We start from the raw sequence: 24,112 nt of genomic DNA, 5'->3' as shown, positions 1-24,112 counted from the left end.
TTTTGTGGCGCCTCATGATGACCAAAGGCAGCCCCAAGGGAAGCCTTGTTGGAGGTTTATACCGACCTGCCAAGGCCAAGAGGCACCCAAAGTTCCTGCAAGGGGAGAGGCCAGAAATGGGTGAAGTGTGTGGACCAAACTTTCTTTCTTCAGTCACCTTTGCTGGTCTCTTTGACCATTTCACTACTGCCTGAGGAATTAGAAATACTAACCAAACATGTCAGAATTTAGACTTTCAAAGGACTTGGAATCCATGCTGTTGGTTGTTTTATCATGCACTACAGACAGATGGTGACTGCAGCCATGAAATTAAAAGACGCTTACTCCTTGGAAGGAAAGTTATGACCAACCTAGATAGCATATTCAAAAGCAGAGACATTACTTTGCCAACAAAGGTCCATCTAGTCAAGGCTATGGTTTTTCCTGTGGTCATGTATGGAAGTGAGAGTTGGATCATCAAGAAAGCTGAGAGCCGAAGAATTGATGCTTTGAACTGTGGTGTTGGAGAAGACTCTTGAGAGTCCCTTGGACTGCAAGGAGATCCAACCAGTCCATTCTGAAGGAGATCAGCCTTGGGATTTCTTTGGAAGGAATGATGCTAAAGCTGAAACTCCAGTACTCTGGCCACCTCATGTGAAGAGTTGACTCATTGGAAAAGACTCTGATGCTGGGAGGGATTGGGGGGCAGGAGGAGAAGGGGACGACAGAGGATGAGATGGCTGGATGGCATCACTGACTCGATGGATGTGAGTCTGAGTGAATTCCAGGAGCTGGTGATGGACAGGGAGGCCTGGCGTGCTGAGATTCATGGGGTCACAAAGTGTCCGACACGACTGAGCAAGTGAACTGAACTGAATTGAATTGACAGACAAAAGCATGTTCGGTAGCTAGGTGGAGCTCTAGCTCCTGTCTCAACCCCCCACCTAGACCAGGGAGGGACATCGCTGGTAGAAAAGGCCGCTGGATGCTGCTTTTTCTCTCTTACAGATGGGAGCTGACAGTTCCAGCCTCGCTCCTTTGAATTGCATCCTGAAAAACTGGGATAGATTCGACCCCCAGGGCTTAAAAAGACTCACCTGATCTTCCTAGGTGATACTGCATGGCCATGGTATCCATTGGAGGAAGGGAAACAGTGGCCGGTTGGAGCATCTTTAATTATAATATTGTCTTACAATTAGACCAGTTCTGTAGAAAACAAGGGGAATGGGTAGAAGTAGCATATGTGTTGCCTCTTTTTCTCTCTAAGACATGCCAGAATTATGCCCTAAGGGTATAGATTTGGGTGTGAAACCTTCAGCTCCCTCCTGTCCTCCTACTTTGCCCCCATACTGGGGGCTTCCAGCTGAGCAAACTGAAAGTCAGGGCACCCCTCAGGGGCAGGTTGCCTCTGTCTTGGTAGAAACTCAAACTGAATTTCAAACCGCTCCAGTCTCAGTAGCAGTTCAAACTGCTGTCTCAATATAACCTCGGACTACTCTGGTTTCAACTGAAACTCAGACAATCAAAGTAAAAGAAGCTCAGATAGCTAAAACTAAGAGTGACATACAGGATGAGATGGAGGACAGGAGACAAAGAGATAAGGAAAAACAGGTTTCTCCAATCTATCCTTGGGATCAAAAGTGAAGGGCAGCCAAAGAGGCTGCTGCTGCTGCTGCTAAGTCACTTGAGTTGTGTCCAACTCTTTGCAACACCATAGATGGCAGCCCACCAGGCTGAGGAACAGCCAAACAAGATGTTGCCTCTCCATGAAGCACCCACCAGGAAAAATAATCAATCTGTGAGAGTTTCAAATGAGCCTTTTTCTTATCAAGAAATACAAAGAATCAAAGAAGACCTGGGAGACTATTTAGAGGACCCAGAAAAATATATTAGAGACTTTAAGGGTGTTATTCTGCTTTATGACCTTACTTGAAGGATGTAATGTATATCCTGGGGCAGATGCTAACTCCTGACTCAAAAACTTGAGCTTTGGAGAAAGCTATTGAGTTATGGAGTTATGGAGATGAATGGCTTGGTAATGAATTAGCAGAAAAGAGGTAAGACAAGATAGCCACCCTCCCTACTGGAAATCAGGTGGCCCCAACTATAGTACCAGACTGGCTGCCATACGACCCAGCAATGCCACTGCTGGGCATACACACCGAGGAAACCAGAATTGAAAGAGACACATGTACCCTAATGTTCATCACAACACTATTTATAATAGCCAGGACATGGAAGCAACCTAGATGTCCATCAGCAGATGAATGGATAAGAAAGCGGTGGTACATATACACAGTGGAGTATTACTCAGCCATTAAAAAGAATACATTTGGATCAGCTCTAATGAGGTGGATGAAACTGGAGCCTATTATACAGAATGAAGTAAGCCAGAAAGAAAAACACCAATACAGTATACTAACGCATATATATGGAATTTAGAATTATGGTAACAATAACCCTGTATGTGAGACAGGAAAAGAGACACAGATGTATAGAACAGTCTTTTGGACTCTGTGGGAGAGGGAGAGGGTGGGATGATTTGGGAGAATGGCATTGAAACATGTATATTACCATATGTTAAACGGATCACCAGTCCAGGTTCGATCCATGATACAGGATGCTCAGGGCTGGTGCATTGAGATGACCCAGAGGGATGGTATGGAGAGGGAGGTGGGAGCGGGGTTCAGGATGGGGAACACGAGTACACCCGTGGCAGATTCATGTCGATGTATGGCAAAACCAATACAATATTGTAAAGTAATTAGCCTCCAATTAAAATAAATAAATTTATATTAAAAAAAAAGAATCAGACTGGGACTATAGCACAGCTAAAGGGCGATGGGGTCAGAGTCATTTTGTCAGGTGTATTCTTGAAGGACTCAGACAAGCATATGCTAAGACTTTAAACTATGCCAAATTGGCAAACATAGAACAGGAAGAGAAGGAAACACCTGGTAAATTCCTAGACAGACTGTGAGAAGCCCTTCACAGATTCCCTGAGATTGATCCTGAAAGTGAAGAGGGAAGAGTGATCTGAAAGGACAGATTTCTCACTCAGTTGGCTCCAGATATCTGCCATAAGCTACTGAAACAAGTGTATGTATCAAATCAGTCTTTAGATAATTTGTTGCAACTGACTCAGACAGTTTATTATGGAGGGGAATATGAGAAGAGGAAAGAAAGGCAGAGAAAGACCAAGGAACAGACTGAAGCCCTAATAATGACGGTCAGAACCATTCTGAGACAGACTGAAAAAAGTGCCCAGAGGGACCCTGGTGGAAAGGGATGGATTTGTTATTACTGTGGAAAGGAGGGGCATCTCAAGTGGGATTGCCCTCAGGCTTCTAAGCCACCCCTGGGTGCATGTCCTGTCTTCAAAGGACCGCACAGAAGAGACTGCCCCCAGAGACATAGGCCCCAGAGGTCAGACTCTCAGGACAATCAAGACTGAAGGTACCCACACAAGCTCCCATTCTAAATACACCTGAGGAATCCCAGATATTAATAACTCTTGTGTGTGTGGCGGGGGGGCAATCTGTTTTCTTCCTTTTGGACACCAGGGCAACTTACTCTGTGCTTACTGAAGTCCCTGGCCCACTTTCCCCCAATCCACTACTGTAATGGGACTGTCTGGATGAGCCAAATGTTATTATTTCAGTTGTCCTCTAAGCTGCAACTGGGACTCTGTGCGGTTTTCACACGAGTTTCTGATCGTGCCAGAGTCTCCCTCACCCCTTTTGGGGAGGGATATGCTGAGCAAGGTCCATGCCTCTGTTTTCATGAATATGAAGCCCTCTATTTCTTTCCCATTAACTGAACAAAATGTAAATCCTAGAGTGTGGGATGATGGAAAAACTGTGGGCCAAGCCCAAAATGCTATTCCTGTCACTGTCAAGCTCAAAGACCCTCACATATTTCCACATCAAAAGCAGTATCCTCTAAAGCCCGAGGTTAAAGAAGGGTTAAAACCTGTCATTGAACATTTAAAGGAGCAGAGGCTATTAATTCCCTGCAACAGTCCATGCAACACTCCTATTTTGGGTGTGAAAAAGTCAAATGATAAATAGAGATTAGTTCAAGATTTACAAATAATAAATGAGACTGTGGTTCCTTTACACCCCATGGTGCCTAATTCTTACACTTTATTGTCTGAAATTCCTGCATCAGCCAAATATTGTTCAGTCATTGATTTGAAGGCCTAATCATACCCAAAGGGATGAGAGCCATAGGCCCAAGAGAATTAAGCCTATACTAAATTATCCCCTACCTATTACTTTAAGACAATCGAGAGGATTTGGGGTCATCACAGGTACTGCAGCATTTGGATTCCGGGTTATGGGAAACTTGTCCAGCCTTTATATAAACTTATAACTGAAACTCAACAAGCCCAAACCAACAAGATGATTTGGTCTCCAGATACTCAAATGACTTTTAAGGCTCTTCGATCTGATCTCCTGCATTTCCTGCTTTGAGCTTGCCCACGGGATCAGAGTTTAATATGTTTGTCACTGAAAGAAAAGGTATGGCCTAGGGAGTTGTGACACAACCTCGAGGACCTCACCAGCAACCTTTAGGATACCTGAGTAGAGAATTAGATGTAGTGGCATGTCGGTGGCCAAGTGTCTAAGAGTAATTGCTACTATTGCTTTAATAGTACCTGAAGCTCTTAAGTTTTAATGGGCGAATTCTTACTGTACTGACTTCCATGATGTCAGTGAAATCTTAAGCTCTAAAGTTAATATCTGGATGACAGACAGTTGGCTTCTTAAATATCAGCATTGTTGTTAGAAGGACCAATAATTAAGCTTAAAGTTTGTGAAAACTTAAATCCTGCCACTTTCCTTCCTGAGAAAAAAATGAAACACCCGATCACGATTGTTCCCTATTTCTAACCTTAAACTATACAGCTCGGGAAGATCTAATGGGCACCCTATCAGATCATTCTGACATGAAATTATTTACAGATGACAGTTCTGTTGTTTGGGATGGGAAGCAGAAAACAGATTATGCTGTGGTGGTGGCTGGACAGGTTTTAAAACCAAAGTCTCTCTCCCCAGGAATTCCAGGAAGGGACTCCTGACTCAGCCTCTGAGTCAAGCAAGCCACTGTTTGAGCCAGGAACTGAGGTCCTGATAAAGACATTGGGACCTGGGGGTGGGGGCAATCTCTCAAGCCCCTCTGGGAAGGCCCTTAACAGGTTACTCTTTCTTCTCTCACGGCTGTCAAGGTGCCAAGAACTGATTCATGGGTATACCACACTTGAGTTAAAAAGTGGCATACTGACCCCTCAGACTAAGTGATGTCATTTTAATGTCTTTATTCTCTATGATTTTACTTTTCACTTCTTATATGGGCCCAATAATCTCTGTGGCCCTGCATCTGCTGACTCCAAAAATCCTGACTCTGCTGTTTGACTCTCAAGACACCACCTTCCTGTCCTGGGCTCATTCCTAAGCCACATTCCACAACAGGTCTAATTGCTGGGTCTGCGGAGTGCTCCCCTCCTCATCGGTGGAAGGCTTCCCAGGGTGGGCATCTCCACGTCAGGGAAAGGACTTTCTCCAAGTCTGCAACTACCTTCGACAGCAACAATCATATGTGATCCCTCTTCTTAATCTGATGACATCTAACAATCCTAAAATGGACTAGTGTAACATTTTGTACCTTAACTATGGACATAAGGTGACTTTTAACTTTGCTGATTGTTCTGTTTTTGCTCTTTGTTCCATGCATCTGTAACTGTGTAGTTGGATTTGTTTCTAGCCACATGAAGGCTTTTAAGTTACAAACAGTTGGCCAAACTCCTACGAGTGCCACAGCTTCCTCCAACTACTACCTGGGGCCTCTAGATCAGAGACCCTTAAAACGAGGATTAGGAGAATATGTTGCCTCACGAATTTAGGGACAACACCCCTTATCAGTGGAAGCAGTTGTGGGATGAGAATGCCACCCCATTCCCTAGGCAACATAATTCTCCTAAAAGAAAAGGGGGAAATGAGAGGGTAATAGGTAGGAGGCCAGAGGTCCCCAGGCATCAGGAAAAAATAAAGTGCAAGTGACAGATGTATTTTTTTCCCCTTTTTTTGTTGACAAAACCAGTTCTGCCTAAGACTAACCATTTTTTTCTTTTCTCAAACCTTGGGCTGATAATGGCTCCACAAACCAGTGTTCGTATCAATTGTTTTCGGCTGGGGCATGACACCTCACGCCATTCTATCTCAAAAATGCATACTGTGAGAGAGGGGCCTGGTGAAACTCCCTCAGCCTTGAGGTGTCTCATTTATCTGATTAACAGCTCACCAGCAGACATAAAACACCTTGCTAAAAACTAGCAAGCGGGCTCTCTTTCTGTTTCCTTCTGATGTCTGTGTCAGAAGCTTTCTCCATCTCTGTTATATTTTGATAAAACTTTGCTGCACAAAAATCTCCAAGTATTCAAACCTTGTCGCTGACCCTGGATTGAAATTCTCTCCTCCAGAGGTCACAGATCCTAGTGTAACACATGGCTCACAGCTGCAACCCTTCAAGAGCAAGACCCAGATTCCCCCACAGCCAGTCCCTCCCTTCAGGAAGCTTCCACAAGCCTCTTATCCTTATCCATCAAAGGACAGACAGAATGAAAGCCACAATGACTGAAAACTAACCAAACTGATCACATGGATCACAGTCCTGTCGAACTCAATGAACCATGAGCCATGCTGTGTAGGGCCACCCAAGACAGATGGGTCATGGTGGAGAGTTCTGACAAAACGTGGTCCATTGGAGAAGGGAATAGCAAGCCACTTCAGTATTCTTGCCTTGAGAACCCCATGAATTGTATGAACAGTATGAAAAGATATGACACTGAAAGATGAACTCCCCAGATGACTAGGTGCCCAATATGCTACTAGAGAATAGCAGAGAAATAACTCCATAAAGAATGAAGAGGCTGAACCAAAGTGAAAAAATGCCCAGTTGTGGATGTGACTGGTGAGGGAAATAAAGTTCAGTGCTGTAAAGAACACTCCTGGTAGGACCATCAATTGGTGCATCCACTATGTAGAGCAATATGGAAGTTCTTTTAAAAAACTAAAAATATTTTCTGGAATTGAGCTGTAGGAGTTGCTTATATATTTTTGAGATTAGTTGTTTGTCAGTTGCTTCATTTGCTATTATTTTCTCCCATTCTGAAGGCTGTCTTTTCACCCTGCTTATAGTTTCCTTTGTTGTGCAGAAGCTTTTACGTTTAATTAGGTCCCATTTGTTTATTTTTGCTTTTATTTCCAATATTCTGGGAGGTGGGTCATAGAGGATCCTGCTGTGATGTATGTCGGAGAGTGTTTTGCCTATGTTCACCTCTAGGAGTTTTATAGTTTCTGGTCTTACGTTGAGATCTTTAATCCATTTTGAGTTTATTTTTGTGTATGGTGTTAGAAAGTGTTCTAGTTTCATTCTTTTACAAGTGGTTGACCAGTTTTCCCAGCACCACTTGTTAAAGAGATTGTCTTTAATCCATTGTATATTCTTGCCTCCTTTGTCAAAGATAATGTGTCTATATGTGCGTGAATTTATCTCTGGGCTTTCTATTTTGTTCCATTGATCTATATTTCTGTCTTTGTGCCAGTACCATACTGTCTTGATAACTGTGGCTTTGTAGTAGAGCCTGAAGTCAGGCAGGTTGATTCCTCCAGTTCCATTCTTCTTTCTCAAGATCGCTTTGGCTATTCGAGGTTTTTTGTATTTCCATACAAATTGTGAAATTATTTGTTCTAGCTCTGTGAAGAATACCATTGGTAGCTTGATAGGGATTGCATTGAATCTATAAATTGCTTTGGGTAGTATACTCATTTTCACTATATTGATTCTTCCAATCCATGAACATGGTATATTTCTCCATCTATTAGTGTCCTCTTTGATTTCTTTCACCAGTGTTTTATAGTTTTCTATATATAGGTCTTTAGTTTCTTTAGATAGATATATTCCTAAGTATTTTATTCTTTTCATTGCAATGGTGAATGGAATTGTTTCCTTAATTTCTCTTTCTATTTTCTCATTATTAGTGTATAGGAATGCAAGGGATTTCTGCGGGCATACACACTGAGGAAACCAGAATTGAAAGAGACACGTGTAAGCCAATGTTCATCGCAGCACTATTTATAATAGCCAGGACATGGAAGCAACCTAGATGTCCATCAGCAGATGAATGGATAAGAAAGCTGTGGTACATATACACAGTGGAGTATTACTCATCCATTAAAAAGAATACATTTGAATCAGTTCTAATGAGGTGGATGAAACTGGAGCCTATTATACAGAGTGAAGTAAGCCAGAAAGAAAAACACCAATCCAGTATACTAATGCATATATATGGAATTTAGAAAGATGGTAACAATAACCCTGTGTACAAGACAGCAAAAGAGACACTGATGTATAGAACAGTCTTTTGGACTCTGTGGGAGAGGGAGAGGGTGGGATGATTTGGGAGAATGGCATTGAAATATGTATAATATCATATATGAAACGAGTCGCCAGTCCAGGTTCGATGCATGATACTGGATGCTTGGGGCTGGTGTACTGGGACGGCCCAGAGGAATGGTATGGGGAGGGAGAAGGGAGGAGGGCTCAGGATGGGGAACACATGTATACCTGTGGCAGATTCATTTTGATATATGACAAAACCAATACAATATTGTAAAGTTAAATAAAATAAAATTAAGAGAAAAAATAAATAAATAAAATAAATAAATGTACTTACGGTTCATCTTATATTTTTAAGTTCAACTTGTCTTTAAAGATGATGTCTGTGAAATGGGAATGTCATACTGCATATTACAATTAATAACCGAACACAAGAGAACAATATGGCGGAGGAGTAGGTGGACGTGGAGTACATCTCTCTCCAGGGATATATCAGGAATAGACCTTCAGACACAGAAGTGCATGCAGAACACCAGCTGAGTGCAGACAGGAGTACCAGACCAGTGGAAAAGAGTATATAGAACCACGCAAAACTCGGTAGGATGAAGGAACTAGGGAAAAAAACAGGAGTGTTGGTAGGACTGGACCTGCCCTCAGTGGGTGGGGAAACTGAAGCGGGGGTCCAATTCCCACATCAGGGCAATTGTCTTGAGTCAGAGGAGAAACATTTAAAGGCTGAGACTGAAACAGCTGATCTGTGGCAGCCTAAATGGAATGAGAATCAGACAGTCCTTGCCACAGCCATACATACCCTGGACAGGAACACTGGCCCCCAGGAAGGTGCAGCGTCTGGGAGCTGGAGCTTATCGATTGTGGAGCAATCCCAGGGCAAGAGCCTCTGTTGACTGCGGAGAGACGGGTTGAGGGGATGTGAGAGAGGAGATCGTGGTGGGAAATGAGGGTGAAGGAAAGCCAGGCAGCCATGGAAGCATGGTGATACTGCTGAGTCACGTGCAGGGGGTGGAACAATCCCCATAGCTTCTCTCCCCCTACATGTCAGCATTTGCAGCTGAACAATAGAGAGGCTGGCTCATCAAACACCTGGCAGGGGGGCGGGGGGGAGCGGGTTGGAGGGGGAGGGGTTAGGGGTGGGAGGGGCGGGGAGGGTGCTATGTGCCTGATACACCACACAACAGAGAAGGACCCCAGGCAAGGAAGCCCTCTAAGTGCCTGAACAGGTGGAGCTAAGGAGAAAGAGTGGCCAAAGAGACCTTCTGATCGCCAGCTACAAGAGACTCGAAAAAAGACTCTGATAGGACCATAACTCCTGTGGCAGAGGCAGTCCATGTCCCTACACACTTGGTGCCGGCAGGGTCCCCGCAAGCCAAGCAGCTGCGCCACCTTCACACTCAACTCTCACTGGGGCAGAGCGGCCACAGGCAAAACAAAAGTCTTGCTTCTATGCGTGTAGGGTTGCTTCGGTAGTGTTTGACTCTTTTCGACCCAGTAGACTGTGGCCGGCCAGGCTTCTCTGTCAGAGAGGGGGTTCTCCAGGCAAGAATACTGGAATGTTTTCTTTATGGGTGTATATGTGTATGTATATATTCAGTCACACTTTCTATTGTTGTTATAAACGTCTGCCTCTACATTGGGCTTTTGCACTTCTGTGGAGTTTTCCTCTTTTTTTTCTTTCTTCTTCCACTTTTTTCTTCTCTTTTTTTATAGTTTTAATTTTTAACTTTTTAAAACCTATTATATTTTTTCTACATTTATTCCTTTGTTTGTTTTTCCTACTTTTCTTTGCCCCTTGTAGTTAATCTTTAATGTATATAAATCTTTTTCAACTACCTCTATTTAACTTTGCATGTCTATTCTTTCTTTCTTTCCTTTCCTCGCAACATATTTGTTAGTTTTGTTTTCATTGCTTTATTCCCCACTTGGCACCTTGCTTTAGTTTTGTTTTCTAGTTTGTGCTTTAGTTAGTTTTGTTCTTAACTGATCAATATAATCTTTGATTTCCTTTGTTCACCAGGTCAGTCTAGTGTACTTTATTTTTGTTGGACTGTTTTCACTTTGCTCATGGGTATATATGTATAAGTGTATATTCCATTATTTTAATTATTATTTGCCTGATTTTATAACTGTCAGTTGTCTGGGACTCATCTTTGGTTTCTCTTTTCTTGATATTTGTTTTAATCCCACTTAATGCCATAACAAACTATTTGTGGAATGTTTATTCTTGACCAGAGATCAAGCCCTGAGCCTTTGGAGTGGGAGCACTGACTCCAAGACCCTAGACCCTAAGTATCAAATAGTGAGAACTCACACAAAGGAAACCACCTGAATACAAGACCCAGCATCACCCAGCCACCAACAGCACCCTGTGCAGGAACCCTCATCTAAACAACAAACAAAACAAAAATACAAACCCAATCAGCAGCAGACAGGGTTACCACCTCACTCAGCCTTGCCCATTAGAGGAAAAACAAACAAACAAAAAACTCAGCACAAACCTCACCCTATCTTAGTTCCCCAACCAGGGATGGAACCCATATCCCCTGCAGTGGAAGCCTGGAAATCTGACAGCTGGACTGCCAGTTAAGTCCCCTCTCATAGCTCTTTAGTTTTTTAAATCATTTTACTTGAAAAGAGAAAACATAAATAGAGAAAACCAGGGTAATGATCAACCAAATGTATATAGCAAGGAGCCAGAGCATGTGGGCACATCCACAGATATTTGTTGATTGATGAAGAGAGGAAAAACTACTGGTAGACTTCAGGCCAGGGTTCCAAGCTTCCCAGATGTAGAGAGACTGAGGGGTCAGCTAACTCCACATTCTGCAGAAGAGGAAGCAGTGGACCAGAAAGATAAATGAGTGTGCTCAAACTTGCAAGGCTAGTTGCTCATAAGAGCCAGCCAGGGTCCTGGATTTCAGGGTTGGACACATCATACAAACCACTGGACCAACATTAGGAGGGAAGAAACAGTTCAACCTTCTTCAAGGAAAGAATTCAACTTTCCTTGAAGCCTGGGAAAGGAGACCTCAACAAAATAAGTTAAAAAAATAAAAATAAAATAAAATAAGAGAAATACTGCACAAATGAAGGAACAAACTAGAAACACACAAGTCCAAATAAGTGAAGAGGAAATAGGCAAACTACCTGAAAAAGAATTCAGAATAATGATAGTAAAGATGATTAAAAAAAAAAAAAAAAAAACCTTGAAAACAAAATGGAGAAAATGCAAGAATCAATTAACAAAGACCTAGAAGAATGAAAGAATAAGCATTCAGACACAAACAGCACAATTACTGAAATTAAAAATACTACTGAAGGAATCAATAGCAGAATATCTGAAGCAGAAGAACGAATCAGTGAGCTGGAAGATAAAATGGTGGAAATGACTTCTGAAAAGCAGAATAAAGTAAAAAAAATGAAAAGAACTGAGGACAGTCTCAGAGACCTCTGGGATCATATCAAACACACCAACATTTGAATTAAAGGGGTCCCAGAAGAAGATAAAAAGAAAGGATAAGAGAAAATTTTTCAAGAGATTATAGTTGAAATTTTCCCCAACGTGGAAAAGGAAATAGTCACTCAAGTCCAAGAGGCACAAAGAGTGCCATACAGGACAACCCAAGGAGAAACACACCAAGACACATACTAATCAAACTAACAAAGACTAAACACAAAGAAAGAATATTAAAAGCAGCAAGGGAAAAGCAACAAGTAACATGCAAGGGAAACCCCATATGCTTAACAGCTGATCTTTCATCAGAAACTCTGCAGGCCAGAAAGGAATGGCAGGATATATTTAAAGTACTAAAAGGGAAAAAGCTACAACCAAGATTACTGTACCTACCAAGGATCGCATTCAAAATTGATGGAGAAATAAAAGGCTTTTCAGACAAGCAAAAGTCAAGAGAATTCAGTACCACCAAACCAGCTTTACAACAAATGTTAAAGGGACTTATATAGTCAAGAAATACAAGAGAAGAAAAAAGATCTACAAAATCAACCCCAAACAATTAAGAAAATGGCAATAGGAACATATATATCAATAATTATTTTAAATGTAAATGGATTAAATGCTCCAACCAAAAGACACAAACTAGCTGAATGGATACAAAAACAAGACCCATATATATGCTGTCTACAAGGAACCCACTTCAGACCTCAAGACACATATAGACTGAAAGTGAGAGGATGGAAAAATACATTCCATGCAAATGGGAAGCAAAAGAAAGCTGGAGTAGCAATCCTCGTATCAGACAAAATAGACATTAAAATAGATTACAAGAGATAAGGAAGCTCACTACGTAATGATCAAGGGATCAATCCAAGAGGAAGACATAACAATTGGAAATATTTATGCACCCAACATAGGAGCACCTCAATACATAAGACAAACACTAACAGACATAAAAGGAGAAATTGACAGTAACACAATAATAGGAGGAGACTTTACTCCACTCATCAATAGACAGATCATCAAAACAAAATTAATATGGAAACACAAGTCTTAAATGATACATTAGATGAGCTGGATCTCATTGATATCTTCAGGACATTCCATCCAAATGCAGAAGAATACACCTTCTTCTCAAGTGCACATGGAATATTCTCCAGGAGAGACCATATCATGGGTCGCCAATCAAGCCTCAGTAAATTTAAGAAAATTGAAATCATATCAAGCATCTTCTCTGACCACAATGCTATGAGACTAGATATCAAATACAAGGGAAAAAAAGTGTAAGAAATACAAACACATGGAGATTAAACAACACGCTTCTAAATAGCCAACAGGTTACTGAAGAAATCAAACGGAAATCAAAAAATTTTCTAGAAACAAATGACAAGGAAAACACAACAACTCAAAACCTATGGGATGCTGCAAAAGCAGTCCTAAGAGGCAAGTTTATAGCAATACAATCCTACCTCAAGAAACAAGAAAAACTTCGAATAGACAACCTAACTTTACACCTAAAACAACTGGAAAAACAAGAAGGAGAACAACAACAACAACAACAACAACAACAACAACAACAATACCACCAAAATTAGTAGAAGGAAAAAAATCATAAAGATCCAAGCAGAAATAAGTGAAAAAGAGATGAAGGAAACAATGGTAAAGATTAATAAAACTAAAAGATGGTTATTTGAGAAGATAAACAAAATTGACAGACCTTTAGCCAGACTCATCAAGAAAAAAAGAGAGAAGAATCAAGTCAACAAAATTAGAAATGAAACAGGACAGGTTACAACAGGCAATGCAGAAATACAAAGGATTATAAGAGACAATTATGAACAACTGTATGGCCATAAAATAGATAACCTGGAAGAAATAGACAGATCCTTAGAAAAGTTCAATCTTCCAAGACTGAACCAGGAAGAAATAGAAATTATGAACAACCCAATTACAAGCACTGAAATTGAAGCTGTGATCAAAAATCTCCCCAAAAACAAAGAAGCAGGACCAGATGGCTTCACAGGAGAATTCTATCAAACATTTAGAGAAGAGATAATGCCCATCCTCCTAAAACTCTCAAAAAATTGCAGAGGAAGGAACACTTCCAAACTCATTCCACGAGGCCACCATCACCCTGATACCAAAACCAGACAAAGACAGCACAAAAAAAGAAAACTACAGGCCAATTTCACTGATGAACATGGATGCAAAAATCATCAACAAAATTTTGGCAAACAGAATTCAACAACACATCAAAAAGCTCATACACCATGATCTGCTGGTACTGGTAAGTCGCTTCAGTCGTGTCTGATTCTGTGCGATCCCAGAGACAGCAGCCCACCAGGCTCCCCTGTCCCTGGGATTCTCCAGGCAAGAACACTGGAGTGGGTTGCCATTTCCTTCTCCAATGCACAAAAGTGAAAAGTGAAAGTGAAGTCACTCAGTCGTGTCCGACTCCTAGCGACCCCATGGACTGCAGCCTACCAGGCTCCTCAGTCCATGGGATTTGCCAGGCAAGAGTACTGGAGTGGGGTGCCATTGCCTTCTCCTACACCATGATCAAGTTGGGTTTATTCCAGGAATGCAAGGATTCTTCAATATACACAAATAAATCAATGTCATATGCCATATTAGCAAATTGAAAAATAAAAACCATATGATAATCTCAATAGATGCCAGAAAAGCCTTTGACACTTATGATTAAAACTCTTCAAAAAATGGGCGTAGAAGGAACCTACCTCAACATAGCAAAGGCCATATATGATAAGCCTTCAGCAAACATTATTCTCATTGGTGAAAAACTGAAAGCATTCCCCCAAGATCAGAAACAAAACGAGGATGTCCACTTTTACCACTATAACTCAACATAGTTCTGGAAGTCCTAGCTACAACCATCAGAGAAGAAAAAGAAATAAAAGGAATCCAGATCGGAAAAGATGAAGTAAAGCTCTCACTGTTTGCAGATGAGATGATTGAGTTGTGTCCAACTCTGTGTGACCCCAGAGATGGCAGCCCACCAGGCTCTGCCATCCTGGGATTCTCCAGGCAAGAACACTGGAGTGGGTTGCCATTTCCTTCTCCAAGGCATGAAAGTGAAAAGTGAAAGTGAAGCCGCTCAGTTGTGTCAGACTCTTCGAGACCCCATGGACTGCAGCCTACCAGGCTCCTCCATCTATGGGATTCTCCAGGCAAGAGCACTGGAGTGGGGTGCCATTGCCTTCTCTGGATACTATACTTAGAAAACCCTAAAGATAGTATCAGAAACTTACTAGAGCTAATCAGTGAATTTAGCAAAGTTGCAGGAGAAAGAAATGGCAACCCACTGCAGTATTCTTGCCTAGAGAATCCTGTGGATGCAGGAGCCTGGTGGGCTGCTGTCCATAGGGTCACACAGAGTCGGACACGACTGAAGTGACTTAGCTACAAGGATATCCAACCAGTCCATTCTGAAGGAGATCAGCCCTGAGATTTCTTTGGAAGGAATGATGCTAAAGCTGAAACTCCAGTACTTTGGCCACTTCATGCGAAGAGTTGACTCGTTGGAAAAGACTCTGATGCTGGGAGGGATTGGGGGCAAGAAGAGAAGGGGACGACAGAGTATGAGATGGCTGGATGGCATCACTGACTTGATGGACGCGAGTCTGAGTGAACTCCGGGAGTTGGTGATGGACAGGGAGGCCTTGCGTGCTGCAATTCATGGGGTCACAAAGAGTCGGACACAACTGAGCGACTGATCTGATCTGATCTGAAGGAAATAAAAGAACTGTACACAGAAAATTATAAGACACTAATGAAAGAAATCAAAGATGACATAAAGAGATGGAGAGATATTCCATGTTCCTGGGTAGGAAGAATCAATGTTGTGAGAATGACTATGCTACCAAATGCAATCTACAGATTCAATGTGATCCCTTTTCAAATTACCAATGGCATTTTTCATAGAACTAGAACAAAAAAATTCACAATTCATATGGAAACACAAAAGACCCTGAATAGCCAAAGCAGTCTTGACAAAGAAGAATGGAGCTGGAGGAATCAACCTTCCTAACTTCAAATTATACTACAAAGCTACAGTCATCAAGACAGTATGGTACTGGCACAAAAATAGAAATATAGACCAATGGGACAAGATAGAAAGCCCAGAAATAAACTCATACACCTATGGGTACCTTATTTTTGACAAAGGAGGCAAGAATATACAATGGGGCAAAGACAGCCTCTTCAATAAATTGTACTGGGAAAACTGGACAGCTACATGTAAAAGAATAAAATTAGAATACTTCCTAACACCATATGCAAAGATAAACTCAAAATGGGTTAAAGACCTAAATGTAAGACCAGAAACTATAAAATTCTTAGAGGAAAACATAGGCAGAACACTCAATGACATAAATCAAAGCAAGATCCTCCTAGAGTAACAGAAATAAAAAAAAAAGTAAACAAGTGGGACCTGATTCAAAATAAAGTTTTTGAACAGCAGAGGAAACTATAAGCAAGGTGAAAAGACAACCCTTAGAATGGAAGAAAGTAACAGCAAATGAAACAACTAACAAAGGATTAATTTCCAAAATATACAAGCAGCTCATACAACTCAATATCAGAAAAACAAACAACCCAATCAAAAGGTGGGGAAAAGACCTAAACAGACATTTCTCCAAAGACATATGGATGGCTAACAAACACATGAAAAGATGCCCAACATCACTCATTATTAGAGAAATGCAAATCAAAACTACAATGAGATATCACCTCATACCAGTCAGAATGGCCATCACCAAAAAGTCTACAAACAATAAATGCTGGAGAGGGTGTGGAGAAAAGGGAACACTCTTGCACTGTTGGTGCAAATGTAAATTGATACAGGCACTATGGAAGCCGGTATGGAGATTCCTTAAAAAACTAGGAATAAAACCACCATATGACCCAGCAGTCCCACTCCTAGGCACATACCCTGAGGAAACAAAAATTGAAAGAGACACATGTATCCCATTGTTCATTGAAGCACTGTTTACACTAGCTAGAACATGGAAGCAACCTCGATGTCCATCAACAGATGAATGGACAAAGAAGTTGTGGTACATATGAACAGTGGAATATTACTCAGCCATAGAAAGGAACTCATTTGAGTCAGTTCTAATGAGATGAGTGAAGCTAGAACCTATTATACAGAGTGAAGTGAGTCAGAAAGAGAAAGATAAGTATCATATTCTAATGTGTATATATATGTAATCTAGAAAAATGGTACTGAAGAATTTATTTACAGGGCAAAACTGGAGAAACAGACATAGAGAATAGACTTATGGACATGGGGAGAGAGGAGGAGAGAGTGAGATGTACGGAACGAGTAACAGGGAAACTTACATTCAGTTCAGTCACCCAGTCGTGTCCAACCCTTTGCACACCAGGCCTCTCTGTCCATCACCAACTCCCGGAGTTCACTCAAACTCATGTCCATCGAGTCGGTGAGGCCATCCAGCCATCTCATCCTCTGTCTTCCCCTTCTCTTCCTGCCCCCAATCCCTCTCAGCATCAGGGTCTTTTCCAATGAGTCAACTCTTCACATGAAGTGGCCAGAGTATTGGAGTTCAGCTTCAGCATCAGTCCTTCCAAAGAACACCCAGGACTGATCTCCTTTAGGATGGACTGGTTGGATCTCCTTGCAGTCCAGGCATACCTGTGGCAGATTCATGTTGATATATGCAAAACCAATACAATATTGTAAAGTTAAATAATAAAATAAAATGTTAAAAAATGTAAAAAAATGGATATATTATGATTAAGTACAGCAAAAAAAAAAAAAGACTCTTCTCCAACACCACAGTTCAAAAGCATCAATTCTTCAGTGCTCAGCTTTCTTCACAGTCCAACTCTCACATCCATACATGACCACTGAAAAAACCATAGCCTTGACTAGATGGACCTTTGTTGGCAAAGTAATGTCTCTGCTTTTCAATATGCTATCTAGGTTGGTCATAACTTTCCTTCCAAGGAGTAAGCATCTTTTAATTTCATGGCTGCAGTCACCATCTGCAGTGATTTTGGAGCCCAAAAAAATAAAGTCTGACACTGTTTCCCATATGTAAAATGGATAGCCAAAGGGAATTTGCTCTTTGTCTCAGGGAACTCAAACAGGTGCTCCGTATCAACCTACAGGAATGGGATGGGGAGGGAGGTGGGAGAGAGGTTCAAAAGGGAAGGAATATATGTACACCTGTGGCTGATTCATGCTGAGGTTTGACAGAAAACAGCAAAACTCTGTAAAGCAATCATCCTTCAATAAAAGATAAATTGATTTAAAAAAATAACCAAACACACATTCATTCCTTGTGTGCACCCTGAGTTCTGCTAGTACCACAGGAAGAAAATGAGGGAAGTGGGTTTTTGCAGCAACATGCATCAGGGTGCCACCCTTAGAGAGCTAAACAACCTAGTCTGGCAAAAAATACTCGTCAGTATCTAGGAAGCAAGTATAGCAACCAGATAGTTCATAGTTAAAGCACCCCATTTCTCAGTGCAGGCCATTTAAGAAATGTGGGAGAAACAATAAATGCTGGTATAAGAACTTTGGAAAATTATTTTGCCACATCTACTGTATCTCTGTAATCTTTATCCCTATCTATAGTTATCTATATATACTTTCTGCTATGTGTGTGTGTGTGTGTGTGTGTGTGTGTGTGTGTGTAATTCCACTCCTAGGCATATTCCCAAGAGAAATGAGTACCTATATACACCAATTGATATGTATGGATAAATAGATTAGGGTATATTCATGGAATGGAATCCCATATACCAGTGAAAAAGGACAAAACACAGCTATATGCCCCAACATGGATAAATCTAATAGACAACAATTAACAAAAGAAGAGCAATTGAAGAGACAACAGATGGTAAGAGTCTATTTATATAAAGTTCAAGAACAGACACAAATAATCTGTGGTGGTGGAAATCAGGAGATGGGTTAATTCCAGGGTTGGGAGGATGGTACTGACCAGAAGGGGACATTGGAGAATATTCTGAGGGACTGAAAAGATTTCCATGTCTCAATTGGCCTCCCCCTGGAGAGGGGAGAACACTTCCTGAGACACTAGCTTGCTATACTCCCTCTTTGCCTGACAAAGAATAAATCTGCTCTTTCTCCTTCAAAACTCTGTCACCATATCTCATTTCAGGATTGTGTACAGAGGACCAATATTTTGGCATCAGTGATGATCTTATGAGCGTGTACTCATCTACAAACTCATCGAGTTGCATATATTCATTATGCAAGGCATTTTTGTATGTAAAAAAATTAACTAAAAGAAAAGAAAATAGAAATAGCCTTCTATGAATGAAAGGCATCGATCTGGTCTCTGATGGAAGGAAGTAAGATTCAGGTGGAGAATATAGCATGATCAAGTTGTTGTTGGGCATATGTTGGGGCCGAGAGGTGAATGCAGAGAGAAAGGCCATGGTGGGTCATTCAGCATCTCACAAACTTGGGCCTCCATCTGGAAGAGATCAGCTCAGTGATTTGATAACTTCATCTTTGTAGGGCTTGACTGAAAAGCAGCCTCTAAGTAAAAGCTAGTCTGTAGACATCATATTTCTTAGAAAAGCAGAAAAAAAGAGACTTCCTTCTTCTGATTCCTCCCCACCCATCCCCTCAAATTTGCAAGTTTATTTTGGTCAGAAATATTAGATCAGAATGGGAACTAACACCCTGATATTCCTGGCCCTGTTTGGACTTTGAAAATTCTGAATATTAGCCCTGATGCCCACTTATGTGTCATAAGTGGAGCCCATCATGCTCCTTTATGTGTCAAGACTTAATTAATCTCTCCAGCATCATCTGAAATCACATATCCTTCAAGAAACCACTTATTGTGGATTATCAAAAACACTTAATTGAAAAGATACACCCTAAAGGTGCTATGCACCCTAAAGTTCATAGCATTACTGACTATATGGAAGTAACCTGAGTGTCCATCAACAGAGGAATGGAAAAAGACATGGTGTGTATATGTGTGTGTGTGTATATATATATATATATTTGTGGTGGTTGTTCAGTTGCTCAGTCTTGTCTCATTCTTTGCGACCCCATGGACTGCAGCATACCAGGTTTCCCTGGCCATCACCATCTCCCAAAGCTTGCTCAGACTCATGTCCATTGAGTCGGTGATGCCATCCGACCATCTCATCCACTGTCATCCCCTTCTCCTGCCCTTAATCTTTCCCAGCATCAGGGCCGTTTTCAATGAGTCCATTCTTCACATCAGGTGGTAAAGTATTGGAGCATCAGCCTCAGCATCAGTCCTTCCAATGAATATTTAGGAATGACTTCCTTTACAATTGACTGGTTTGATCTCCTTGTTGTCCAAGAGACTCTCAAGAGTCTTCTCCAACATCACAATTAAAAAGCATCAATTATTCAGCACTCAGCCTTCTTTATGGTCCAACTCTCACATCCATTCATGACTACTGGAAAAAACATAGCTTTGAATATATGGACCTTGATCAGCAAAGTAATGTCTCTGATTTTTAATATTCTATCTGAGTCTGTCATAGCTTTTCTTCCAAGGAACAAGTGTCTTTTAATTTCATTACTGCAGTCAACATCTGCAGTAATTTTGGAGACCAAACAAATAAAGTCTGTCATTGTTTCCCCATCTATTTGTCATGAAGTGATGGGACCGGATGCCATGATCTTCCATTTTTTGAATGTTGAGTTTTAAACCAGCTTTTTCACTCTCCTGTTTCACTTTTATCAAGAGGTTCTTTAGTTCCTCTTCACTTTCTGCCATAAGGGTGGTGTCATCTGCATATCTGAGGTTAGTGATATTTCTCCTGGCAATCTGGATTCCAGTTTGTGCTTCATCCAGCCCAGCGTTTCTCATGATGTACACTGCATAGAAGTTAAATAAGCAGGGTGACATTATACAGCCTTGACGTACTCCTTTTCCTATTTGGAACCAGTCTGTTGTTCCATGTCCAGTTCTAACTGTTGTTTCCTGACCTGCATACAGGTTTCTCAAGAGGCAGGTCAGGTGGTCTGGTATTCCCATCTCTTTCAGAATTTTCCACAGTTTATTGTGATCCACACAGTCAAAGGCTTTGGCATAGTCAATAAAGCAGAAGTAGATGTTTTTCTGGAATTCTCTTGCTTTTTCTATGATCCAACAGATGCTAGCAATTTGATCTCTGGTTCCTCTGCCTTTTCTAAATCCAGCTGGACCATCTGGAAGTTCTCAGTTCATGTACTGTTGAAGCCTAGCTTGGAGAACTTTGACAACGACTTTACTAGCTTGTGAGATGACTGCAATTGTGCAGTAGTTTGAGCATTCTTTGATGTTCCCAAAAGGAATGAAAACTGACCTTTCCCAGTCCTGTGGCCACTGTTGAGTTTTCCAAATTTTCTGGCATACTGAGTGCAGTATTTTAGCAGCAGCATCTTTTAGGATTTGAAATAGCTCAGCTGGAATTCCATCACCTCCACTAGCTTTGTTCATAGTGATGCTTCCTAAGGCCCACTTGACTTTGCTCCACGATGTCCAGCTCTAGGGGAGTCATCACACCATCATTGTCATCTGGGTCATGAAGATCTTTTTGTACAATTCTTCTGTGTATTCTTGCCACCTCTTCTTAATAGCTTCTGCTTCTCTTAGGTCCGTACCATTTCTGTCCTTTATTGAGCCCATCTTTGCATGAAATGTTCCCTTGGTATCTTTAATTTTCTTGAAGAGATCTCTAGTCTTTCCCATTCTATTGTTGTCCTCTATTTCTTTGCACTGATCACTTAGGAAGTCTTTCTTATCTCCCCTGCATGGATATCTTTCCTTTTCTCGCTTACCTTTCACGACTCTTCTTTTCTCAGCTATTTGTAAGGCTCTTCAGACAACCATTTTGCCTTTTGCGTTTCTTTTTCTTGGGGAAGGTTTAGATCACCACCTCCTGTACAATGTTACAAGCCTCCATCTATAGTTCCTGAGGCACTCTATCAGATCTCATTCCTTGAATCTATTTATCACTTCCACTGTATAATCATAAGGGATTTGATTTAGGTGATAGCTGAATGACCTAGTGGTTTTCCCCTTTTTTCTTCAATTTGGCAATAAGGAGTTCATGATCTGGGCCACAGTCAGCTCCCAGTCTTTTTTTTTTTTTTTCCTGACTGTATAGAGCTTCTCCGCCTTTGGCTGCAAAGAATATAATCAGTCTGACTTTGGTACTGACCATCTGGTGATGTCCATGTGCAGAGCTGTTCCTTGTGTTGGTGGAGGGTGTGTGTATACACAAACACAGTGGAATGCTGCTAAACCGTAGAAAAGAATGAGAATTTGCCATTTGCAGCAACATGGATGTACGTGGAGGGCATTAGGCTAAGTGAAGTAAGTCAGACAGAGAAAGACAAAAACTGTCTGATATCACTTAGAGGTGGGATCTAAGAAACGTGAGAAATGGGTGACTATATATAACAAAAAAGAAGCTGACTCACAGATGTAGCGTATAAACGAGTGGTTACCAGTGGGAGGAGGAGAAACGGTAGGATGGGGGAATGGGAGGTGAGACAGTGTTTTGGCTATCACATCTGGGGGGTGGCACTTCTAGCACCTAGTGGGTGGAGTTTACAGCTGACTCCTACAGCAAAGAATAATCCAACTCCAACGTCAATAATCCCAAGATACAGAAAAAATATGCAGCATTTAATTACAATTTTCTAACATTAGTAGGAGCTCTGAGCATAGAGATTAGATGTAGCTTTTATTTTCTTCTTTTTTAAATCCAAGTTTTCTAAGACTTCTATAAGAAATGTACTTTAAGATTTTTAAACATCACTTTATTAGGAAAACTTGCCAAGCTGCAAGAATTGTACAGTGAACACCCACGTACCTGAGAGAGGCTGGGACCTGGGACTGTTTGTTGCAGTGGTTCCACCTGGACAAACACCTTCCTGAACAACAAGATGCAAAGAAACTATAGGGGACTAAAAATAACTTCACAGTTTCCCAGCTGGGGGCAAATTATAAACCAATTGCCATTTCTGGTGTGGGAGCAGACTGAGGGTCCTGCACATGGACCTGCAATCTTCAGTGAAAGCTTTACTTGTGTTTTCAGTGTATCTCCATGTCTGCATTGCCCTCTCCCTTCATGGGCTATGGTCCATGGGGTCGCAAACAGCTGGACATGACTGAACCACTAACTCATTCACATTCATTCGTTCATCTTATTTTTTTTAATGCATTTCAGAGTAAGTTGAAGCCTTCAGTAAACTGTCTCTGTTTCTGTATTTAAAAAGAAAAAAAATTGCTATTCTCTTCATTTGCACAATACTAGAAGACCGTCCCATAGCAGCTATTACAAAACCCCCAATTCTCCCTGAGAAACACCAGAGAAAGATAAAAGACGATGTAAGTTCCTATTTTTGCTTTCATTTTGTCGTGATGGCTCGAAGTCTGTTTTTGCCTTGGAGTGGTAAGTCTTTAAAATATTTTATTCTCTTTTAAGAAATGCAAATATTGTGTATTGATACATATATATGGAATCTAGAAAAAAAGGTACCGATGAACCTATTTGCAGGGCAGGAATAGAGACACAGACATAGAGAATGGATGTGTGGACACAGCAGAGGGAGGCGGGGGCAAGAGGAAGGTGTGATGAATTGAGAGAGTAGCATTGAAACATACATTACCATGTGTAAAATAAATAGCTAGTGTGGAGTTGTTATATAACACAGAGAGTGCAACTCAGTGCTCTGTGACAACTTTGAGAGGTGGACTGGGGTGGGGGGCAGTAGGGGTGAGGTTCAAGAGACAGGTGACATATGTATACTTTTGGCTGACTCACCTTGTTATATGCCCACAACCAACCCAACGTCATAAAGCAATTATCTTAAACAGACATAGAGAACAGACATACGGACATGGGGAGAAGGGAGGAGAGGGTGAGATGTATGGAAAGAGTAACATGGAAACTTACATTACCATATGTAAAATAGATAGCCAACAGGAATTTGCCGTATGGCTCAGGAAACTTGAACAGCGGCTCTGTATCAACCTAGAGGGGGTAGGATTGGGAGGGGGTTTCAGAAGGAAGGGGATGTATGTATGCCTATGACTGATTCATGTTGAGGTTTGACAGAAAACAACAAAATTCTGTAAAGCAATTATCCTTCAATTAAAGAAGTATTTTATTTAAAAAAAACAAGTATCCTCCAATTAAAAATAAATTTTAAATTAAATAATAAAAAATGTTTAATATTTTATTCTCTTTAAGTAGAAATAGCAAGGA

General features: G+C 41.1%; 1 protein-coding gene across 2 annotated transcripts in view; it reads left to right on the top strand.

Annotated features, from left to right (window-relative positions):
- Positions 1 to 24,112, top strand: part of LOC133250780 (adhesion G protein-coupled receptor E3-like) — a 117,612-nt gene that overhangs the window by 45,413 nt on the left and 48,087 nt on the right. The window lies entirely within an intron of this gene.

The sequence above is a fragment of the Bos javanicus genome, chromosome 7 (assembly GCF_032452875.1).
Source record: "Bos javanicus breed banteng chromosome 7, ARS-OSU_banteng_1.0, whole genome shotgun sequence".
Classification (NCBI taxonomy): Eukaryota; Metazoa; Chordata; class Mammalia; order Artiodactyla; family Bovidae; genus Bos; species Bos javanicus.
Note: the sequence above shows the minus strand (reverse complement) of the source record. Positions and strands in the feature narration are given on the sequence as shown.